General features: G+C 41.8%; 1 long non-coding RNA gene across 1 annotated transcript; it reads left to right on the forward strand.

The window, feature by feature from the left end:
- Positions 1-1,579: 1,579 nt before the first annotated feature.
- On the forward strand, positions 1,580-5,777 carry LOC131838009 (uncharacterized). Its single transcript, XR_009356409.1, has 3 exons — positions 1,580-1,634; positions 3,351-3,541; positions 5,616-5,777. It is a non-coding gene; the product is annotated as an uncharacterized LOC131838009 (long non-coding RNA).
- Positions 5,778-10,446: the final 4,669 nt, after the last annotated feature.

Consider the following 10,446-nt stretch of genomic DNA (forward strand, 5'->3'; position numbering starts at 1 on the left):
CAGGATAATAAGGAGCAAGGGAGGTGGGGTGATGGTTTTCCAGGTTTTTGTAAAGATTAGTTGTTTATCAGGAGCGTAACAAGTAATAGTTAATGTAATAATTATAATTATGGTTACTACCCTCATTCTTAGTAACATCAATCAATTACAGATAATTTGGCGATATATCAAAAACATGTATGTACTAGCTATTTTACTGCTTTTATATTAAATAAACTCTTGCATAGTGCTTATTATGTTTTGGAACTGAACTACACGCTGCACACACAGTACCTTACTTCATATGTGTAACACTTATATTATCCCCATTTTACAGAAGAGGAAAGAGGTTCAGAAATGTCGCATAGCTAGTAAGTGGTAGAGCTGTGTTTCAACTCCATGTAGTCTGGATTAACAGTGAACTTGAAAAAAACAAACAGACAAAAAGCCAATGATTTTTAGAATTAATTTGGGATCAACTCTGTTTTTATGCCTCCAAGCAGTAACTGGTCTGGGAATCTCTTGCCTGAGGGTTTGAACAAAGATCCTCCACAGAATCCAGCTGTCACTCCCTCCACATGGGGACAGCTTAGGAAACACCCATTTTGACAATGACTATATGAACACATCACTAGTGGGCATCTGGGTTGAACGTCTCTCTTGGAAAACTTCTTTCAGTTCTCTGGAGTCTATGATTTCATCTGCAATCAAAAATTAATAATGAAACAAAATAAAATGAAAAGGTTTAAAAAATTGCCTGTTGAACTGCCAAGGGCCCAATTAGTCAGAGCAGACCTTACAATAATACCAAATCAGGGAGGAAGTCCGATAAGAAAACACCGCCTAAGATGATTTTTAATTGGCAGCAAGAAAATAACTTGAGAACAATAGCCTAATGGTGCCAATTCCCTTTCACATTTCTCACTAAATCAGTCTTTTCCTCATCCGGAATGCTCTACCCTCCTCTTGACCCACCCATTTACATAATTACCTTTGGGACTTGGCTGAAAAGTTAGCTCCTGCTCAATGCCTTTCCCACCTAGCATCCGTTTGCTTGGCCCTGATGGATTACATCATGAATCCCTCACTCACTCAGTGGGGGTTTTCTGGGTCTTAGATACTTCTCTGCTAAGAACACGTGGTGACCTGGGCACCATCCCTGGCCTCTGAGCGTTCAGAACTTTCCGTGATGATGGAAATATTTTATGTTTGCATTTCCCAATACAGCAGCCACTCACTGTGCATGGTCTCAGAGTGCTGGGAAAGCAGCAGGTGTGACCGGAGTACCAAATTTTTAAACGTTATTTAATTTTGATTAATTTCGACGTAAATAGCCATATGTGACAGAATAAGTTTAAAGCGAAAGGCTAATAACCAAGATAGAATTGCAGCAAAATCTTCAGGGGCTGTGTTAGAAATGTGTTAGAGTTTGAGGGAGGGAGCCAGAGTGAGGTCCGTCAGCTCTCCTGGGCAGAGTCAGGGCTGTCTAAGGGACTGGCTATGCATAGCCCCCGGTAGGTTACACTGGCTCAAGTTCAGGGGTTTTCCACCTGTTATCTCTGTGATTACAGGCAGGTTACTAAAGAAAACTCCTGTTCTACAAACGGGGAACTTGAAGCTGAACTCGGGCAGAGGTGAGTGGAGCCGGAGGAAAGGTAGGTGATTCAAGATCTGGCCAATCTCACCAGTAGTCTCCTTAGCACCATGACAAAGTTTATGCACCGTTACTTTACAGGGCTTTTCTTCCCGAGAACCGCATTCCGGGTATGCATCTTGCGTAGGTCATTCCTCTTGTTCACTCACTCGTGTGCTTGCTCCAAAATGAAGCTGCTGTATCTTTTTTTTTGTTTTTTTTGCTTTATTCCAAAACAAGTTCTTTTTCCCTATCAAAAAAGTGTAGAAATCATGGAAAATTAAAAGGAAGAAATCCCAGATTTCAGGAATTGGGTGGATGATAAATTTAATATCTCTGTATAGGAATATTGGCACATCCACCCAATGTTCCTATAGAGATATTGCATTTAAAGGAGTGTACTGTACACTATATTCTGTAATTGCTACTTTATCATTAATTTGCTGTGAACATTTTAATATGTTGATGACGAACTTCGTAAACATGTTAATAACTATGTGTTAATGTGTTATTCCGTTGTAATGGACATGTAGATTGTTCGTAATTTCTCCCTATTCTAAAACATTCTATGGTGATCATACATCTTTATGTGCTTGTGTGATTATCTCTATAGGATAAATTCTAAAATGGGGAACTTTGGTATCAAAAATACATTTAAATTTTGATACATAAGGGGAATTACATTGACTCTGTAGAGTGCTTTGGGTAATAGGAAACTTTAAGAATATTTACTCTCCTAATCCATGAGCACAGGACGTTTTTCCATTTATTTGTGTCTTCTTTAGTTTCCCTCATCAGTGTCTTACAGTTTTCAGTGCATAAGACCTTTATGTCTTTTGTCAAGTTTACTCTCACGTTATTCGTTTTGATGCTATCCTAAATGGGATCATTTTCTTAATTTCCTCTGCTGTTGTTAGAGTATAGAACACACAACTAATTTTGGTGTACTGATTTTGTATTCTGCAACGTCATTATATTGGTTTCTTAGTGATAGCCATCTTCATGTGGGTGTAGGATTTTCTACATATGAAATCTACATATCATCTACAAAAAAGAGATAATTTTGCTTCTTCCTTTCTGATTTAGATGACTTTTACTTTTTTGTTTTTTCCTAACTGCTCTGGCTAGGACTACCAGGCCTATGCTGCACAGAAGTGGCAAGAGTGGGCATCTTTCTTTGTTTTTGATCTTAAAGGAAAAGCTGGCAGTTTTTCATCACTGAGTCTGATAGTAGCTGAGCTTTTCACATATGACCTTTATTCAGTTGAGGTCAATTCTGCCCTCCAGAAAAGTGTCTACTCGCGTGTGCTCCTTTTCATCGTGATGACACGCACCAAGGACACGAGATATGCAGCTGTTACCAACTTCTTTTATGTGAGTCAGAAAAAAATGTCCCTTTTGTTTAGCCCCCCCATTATTGCTGGCATCTGGCACCTACAATCTCAAGGTGACTCCTTACTCACAAAGCACTCAGCCATTGAATGTGCCTTGGCCTGCATTTCCATCACTCTTCTGTCCCTCTGTTTTTCATCTCGGCTACATATCTCACCAGATTCTGGGTGAATCTAAACATTTAGTTTCTTTGTGCCAAAATTCAAGTGATGTGTGTACTTCTGGGGGGAAAAATGACATAACAAGGCAGTGTGGCACCCTGAATTCAGAGCAAAAAACCACTGATGGGTCTTTACACTGTCCCTAGGAATTTCGTTATATCTGTTTACCCTTTCTTGTTTTCCAGGGCCCCGGTGCAAAGCGACACTCTCCCCACTCTTCTGACAAGTCCCCACACAGCCATGTTGCCCTGTCTCTCAGTAGAGGACATCAGGAGGTCTCTCGCTGTGACAGTGGGGCCACCACAAAGCAAAACCCTTTCTTCCCTTCCCTGCATTCTCCTGGTGCTCTAGAAGAAACAATTAAACCTCTTTGCTGGTGAGAGTGAAAAGTCACATCCACTTTGGAAACCTGTGTGTTGGTTTATTATAAAATGAGACACACATTTACCAGAAAACCCACCCAAGAGAAACTAAAACTTGCACAAGTATATTTCATAGCAGCTTTATTCATAATTGCTTAAATAAGGAATAACCCATCTGTCCATCTATCAATAGAATAATTAAACAAACTAAGATATTCCTACAATAGAATAAAAAGTAATAATAAGGAATCAGCTGCTAATAGGAGACAAAAGTACCGAGGTGAATCTCACAAAACGCAGAAGAGACTCTGTCATGTGATTCTGATCATATGAGCTCTCAAATAGGCAACCCTAACCTATGACGATAGACATCAGAAGAGCAGTAGTTGCCTCTGGATAGAAGGCTGAGAATAGCGGGATGGAGGTGGAGGGAGCTTTCTGGAGTGAGAGGGAGTGTGGGTCATGAGAGTCTATGCTTGTGTCAAAATTTCTCCCACTGTGTCCCTAAGATTTTTGTGTTTCACTGTGTATACATTTTAGCTTAAAACTGATACATTTGTATAGGCACAAAATAGAGATTATTGTATAGGAAACCCAATGTACTTATTAATTGAGAAATTATTAAAACATGACAAATTTTGCTTCATTTCTACTCCCACCCACCCTCTGGATTATTTTGAAGCAAACATTTCAGTATAAATCTATAAAGATAAGAGTCTGAGGGTTTTCTTCTCTTCCTATCTGGCTATCTTTTCCATCTACCTGCCCTCATGGTCAACACCGTTCCCACCACCAGGACCACCTTCATCTGTTGTCTCCTTCCTGAGCTCTTGTCTTTCCAATTCATTCTCATACAGCAGCCAAAGGATCTTCAGAAACCCAATGTCATTCTGTTATCCCTTTCTGTACGCTCCTTAAAATTCTTCAATGACATCCATTAGCATTAGCTCTAAAGGTAAATAGCAAAATCTTAAAGACTTATATTAACTTCTGTTGAAATATAACAAATTGCCACTGCCTTGGGGACATATTACCCATTTACTAGCTCACCTTCTGCAGGTGAAAAGTCTGAGTGTAGGGTGACTGGGTTCACCATTCAGGGTTTCACAGGGCAGAAATCAAGGGGTTGGCTTGGGCTGTGGCCTCACCTAACCCTCAGGATCTTCTTCCCAACTCATGCAGGTAGTTGATAGAACTCATTTACTTGAGGTTAGAGGACAGAGGCCCCCATTTTCTTGCTGGTTGTTATCTGAGGATTACTCTTTGTTCCTAGAGGCTGCCCTCAAGACCGGGCCACAGGGAGCCCTCTCACAACATAGGCAGCTCACAACATGGCCAGTTGCTTTCCAGAAGGCCACCAGGACAGTGTCTGCTGCAGCTGCTCGTTCCTTTTAAGAACTCACCTGATCACATCAGGCCTTCCCAGGATCATCTCCCTTTTGATTAACTCAAGGACAACTGATTAATAATCTTAGTTACATCTGCAAAACCACCTCGCTATTAAATGTAACATAATTATAGAGTGATATCCCATTGTAGTCACAGGTCTTGCCTACCCTGACTCAAAGGGAGGGGATTTCGGGGCATGGGTATCTTGTACACCATCTTAGAGTTTTGCCTACCAGACAAATGCTTCCCAGCCCTGCTGGACTGACTTCTGCCTCCTCTCTGGTCTCATTTTGCTCCAGTGTCTGCCTATCTTTCTCTGTTCTGGCCCACTATACCCTAGCTGCTGTCATGTTTCTGAATGTCTCCTGCTACCTCCTGCCTCAGGGCCTTTGCTTATGCTTTCTTTCTGACTCTTTCTCCCCCCCCCCCATCCTACCCACTGTTCATTTCATTAAAGACTATCCTTCCTTCAGTTCTTAGAACGGATTAGGATTAGGAAAGGATTTCCCTATATAGTTGCTGACTTGGTCAGGTTCATCTGAAATATGTTCTTAGAACACTAAGTCCCTCTTCACAGAACTCCTCACTTTGTGTTAAATATTTATCTGACTGATGACTCAATCCAGATCTCTCCCCTTCCCTAATGTACTGGAAACACCTTGAAGGGAGAGGCTTAAGGTACTTTTGTTTTATCCCTAGCATTGCTCACTTTACCTGGCACATCACAGGCCTCAAGAAACACTTTCTGGACATATGAATCAGCCTCAGTTTACTGGAGTGTCTGCAATGTGAAGGACTAGGTCAGCTCACCAGTCATTCTCCAGTATTCTGTGTCTCCAAGATCCTATTCAGCCTTCCAATTTACAGGTAAGGAAAGAGACTCAAAATATGAAGTGATTTCCAAGTATTTGGTGGAGCCGAGGAGCTGCTGCCCCCACTCTTTCCCCAGTATAGTTTTGGGGCACATTCTGGCAGTCAGTCAACCAACCAGTCATTGTTTCCTTTTCTTTTCCAAACCCCAGGCTGCCTGAGTGAGATTTCTTATTTACAGAAGGATTGGCTCTTCAGCCAGGATGACTGTCCAAGTGTGGACACGGCCTTTGAATGGTTTTTGTTGGCCAACTCAATGTGACCTACTCAGTGAAGAAAGACAGTCCCTTCTCCCTCTTGGCAGCCAGTTGAGTGATGTTGTGGGAAGACGTCATAGAATGCTGGCAGCCTTAGGGTAGGACTTCTTTGCATTGTCTACACCAGGAGTGTGTCGGCCTCCTTGCTGGACAGCTGTTATTGCTCATTGGCCTACAATGAACACCAAGCAGCAGACCACCTGAATGGAGGCCTGTTTCCTATTTGCCTGTAGCAGATGGCCTGTCCATCTCAGCTGTGTGAGGAGCGCCAGATGCCTAGAAAGGATTCTAGAGACAAAGAGAAGCATTTATTTCTCTTCTGGATTATTCTCTTTGACTTTGAATTATTGATAGAGTTTGGAGAGGAACAATAGATCAAGATGATTCTTGGTGTCCTATAACCTGCAGAGGAGTCTAGATGTGTCAAAGAAGGTACCATATTCTCAAGGGAGGGAAACAACCTTGAAAGAAAAGAAAGAAGCAAGAAACCCAGGTGTGCCTGTCTTAATGCTTGGTGTTCCAAGACAGGAATGCAAATCAGGTTTTCCATGCAAACGGGCTACTGGGACTCTGACTTCTAGTAGCTCTGAATCTTGAAGGCTAGAAGCAAGAACAAACTGATATTTTAAAGCTGCCTCTAGTTAATTTCCCTGTAAGAGTTTGTTTGTTTGTTTTATGAAAAACATAAAATTTTGGAGGACATAAAGGCCAAACTAAAATCCTACCCTGGAGCAGACAAATTTGAGAAGGGGGAAAGCACAACAAAATTGCTAAATAAACTACTCTGTGTAACTGTGTCGAATGATATAACAAGTTGCAACTCTGGAAAGTTTTCCATGTTTGAGGCCAGTTGGGGGTTTGAGTTTCAGAATGTTGGCGATGGTAAGAGGGGGCTGTCCCTCAACATGGTGGAGGGCAGAGGAGTGGCTCATTCAGGAGTGGGATGCTGGCAGCAGGGCATGGTTGATGGACTCCAGGAGAAATGATATCTGATACCCACTTTAAAAAATATACTCCTGTCTCACTCCAAGTGAATCAGTGAAGTTTCTTTAATTGTCAGTAAAAAACCCAATGCTGTCTAATCACAGAAAACCATTCTGGAAACAGATGTTGGGAAGCTCACAGGGATGGTGGAGTAAATAGACAATCAAGAATCAGAAAAGCAGAAACAAGCACTTCCTCTGAAATACAGAAGCAAGGTTTATGTTCCTTCTCTCTTGAATGGGTTCTTCATGGGACCCGGTACCTCGATTCTGTCTGTGTCTCTGTCTAAGCTTTACGCTACAGGTAGACAGAAGGTGATTACCCTGGCTTGGTAAGGTATGTCTATTCCTGGGTCATTTGGCAGCCCTGAGGACAGGGAGGGCATAGATTTGGTTACCAAGGCATTATCATAAGCTGGCAGCTGCCTCAATGTGGTTTCCCTACAGCTAGTCATCAGACAGTTTGCTTGAAAATGATCTTCCTCCACTACTGCATGAAAATAAGGAAAGAACAAGTGCCTATTGACAGAAGCTCTCCAAATCTTTAAAATTACATAGTTTAACTATTTTTAGGTTTGTTCTTATAGAATGAAACTGAATTTTAAAAGATTTTCTATTTTTCTTTTTTTTTGAAGATTTACTTGTTTATTTGAGGGGGGAGAGGCAGAGGGAGAGGGAGTCTAAAGTAGACTCCTCCCTGAGTGCTGAGGCTGATGCGGGGCTTGATCTCATGACCCATAGATCCCAACCCTGAATCAAAACCAAGAGTCGGGTGCTTAACCGACTGCACACCCAGACACCCCTTAAAAATGTTTTTCTAAGTACTTTCCTTTTAGAGAATAGTATAGACACATGCTTCACTTCTTGTGTTAAATGTGAGGACACTCATTTTGTCTATTGTTAGTTCATCCTAATCAATGCAGTAAACTTTGTTTTATATAACTTATACCTACTTTATGCAAAAGAGTGTATGATTCTGGTTATATTGTACTTTAAACCCACAAAAACTACTATTTTTACATTTGTCGGCACTTTTCTGGAAGTAAGTGACAAAATCTAAGATTTGGCTTAAGCCAAAATCAGTGTTTATTGGCTCACACAAGTGGGAAGAAAGTCCAGAGGTGGTTGGCTTCAAGCACAGCTAGATTCAGGAACTTAGAAAATGATATCGGGGTTCTATTTTTTCCTTCATTCTTGCTCTGATTTCCTTTGTGTGTTAGTTTCATTTTACAGACACACTCTCTAATAATGGAGCAGATTGCTATGAAGAGGCCCCCATGCACATCCCTAGTAGAAAAAATAGTAGAATCCCCAGTAGAAAAAATAGCTTCTGTGTTCCAACATGTATTTATAAACCAAGGGAAGAATCTGGATTGGCTCTTGGTCCTGTCTCTGACCAATCACTGTTGTAGGAGGATGGAACACCAGTGTTCCTTCCAGGCCACCGACCTTCTTCTGTGGTAATGAAAGGTTGGGGCTTGGTGCCATGAATCCCAAAGATTCCCAGCTCACCAGAACCATGGGAATGGTTTTCTACTCCCCAATAGAAAATAGGGTCCTGGGAAAGCAAAACCCATAGATTTCTTCTTCAGTTATATTCATAATTCCTGAATTACATGTTTTAGAGGAATTTTAGAAATCACTTATCTGCCACTTCACTTTTAAAAATCAGGAAGCAGACCCAATACAATCAAAGAGACACTACTTAGTTGTTCATTTGACAATGTTATGCTTTGCAGATGTAACTGTGGCCAAAACAACTATTGTCCTTACCTCCAAGAAACATTTGGTTCAGTAGGAAATCTATCCAGACAAGTAGAGTCTCTTACAATACCACATGGTAGGTGTTACTGACAAAGTAAGGATGGATGGTATGCTATGGGAGCACATTAAGAGGTCCACTAACCCAGTTTGAGGAATCATTTATGAGGGAGAGATATCAATGCCAAGACCGAAATGATGGGCAGATTAGCCAAGATGATGCTAGCTGCTGTAACAAACAAACCCCCATACTTGAGTGATAACAAGATGGAAGTTTGCTTCTCATTCACAGAATTGCCAGTATGATTGGTCTCTGGGTGACCTTCATCATTGTGATTCAAGGATCCAGACTCCTTCCATCTGGCAGTTCCACCATCTCCTAGGATTTGGAGTCCTCTACTTGCAGTTGTCAGGTGAGAAAATAGGAAGGAAAAGGTACACTTGCTTCTTAGCCACATTGGGCCAGAAGTGACATGCATGTTTATTCTCACATTCTAGAGGTAAGATCTAGTCACAGCCCACCTCCCCACCACCAAACTGCCCAGATGTAGGGAGCTTAGAAATATAGTTACTGACTTGGTAGCCACAGCCCAGCCAAAATGGTACAATATGAAGGTGAACATGTAGTTTTGGTGTCCTTAACTCAGTGAATTAGCCAAACAGTGACGGAGGAAAAAGTTTGGAGTTGTAGCTAAAGGGTGATAATTTTTTTTTTTTTTTAAATAACCTCCACACCCAGCATGGAGCCCAACATGGGGCCTGAACTCATGAACTCAGATCGAGATCTGAGCTGAAATGAAGAGTTGGACACTTGCTGACTGAGCAACCCAAGTGCTCCAGGTTGGTACATGTTTTTAAAAAAGATTTTTACTTATTTATTTGACAGAGAGAGATCACAGTAGGCAGAGAGGCAGGCAGAGAGAGAGGAAGGGAAGCAGGCTCCCCGCTGAGCAGAGAGCCCAATGCGGGGCTCAATCCCAGGACCCCGGGATCATGACCTGAGCCTAAGGCAGAGGCTTAACCCACTGAGCCACCCAGGTGCCCCAGGTTGGTACATTTTTAAAAGGCCCAGAGGTAAGGGAAATCAGGATCCAGCTGGACTAGGGATGCCAGATTTATGTCAGATTTAGCAAATAAAAAGGGAGATTTTCTAGTTAAATGTGAATGTCAGATAAACAATGAATAATATATTACATTAAGTATGTCCCAAATATACCTGGGATACACTTAAACTAAAAGTCAGTCATTGTCTTTGTGAAATTTGCATTTAACCCAGCACCACGTATTTTATTTGGCAATCCTACATCTGGGGAAAGACCAGATGATTCAGAATGACTGGACTATAGGGATTGGGTGGGTGGGGCACGGGGATTGTGAAGCTGGAGAAGAAGGCATGGGTCAGGTTTGTGACCGTCCTTACAAGCAAATGTGACAAATTTATCCTGAGAGCAGAGGGGAGTCATCAAAGGATTTTAAGCAGGGGAGAAGGTATGAGACATGCTCATATCTTCATTTTGGGAAATTCTAGTGGTGGTGAAGAATGGGGGTTACAATGGAGATTCCAGGAGGGGGTAACCAGGGGCAAGGAGGTAGTGGCCAACATGGGACCGAATGCAGGTTTCACGTCATTGTCCACCTGCTCGTGATTCTGCTGGGTAC

Source organism: Mustela lutreola, chromosome 8 (assembly GCF_030435805.1).
Source record: "Mustela lutreola isolate mMusLut2 chromosome 8, mMusLut2.pri, whole genome shotgun sequence".
NCBI lineage: Eukaryota > Metazoa > Chordata > Mammalia > Carnivora > Mustelidae > Mustela > Mustela lutreola.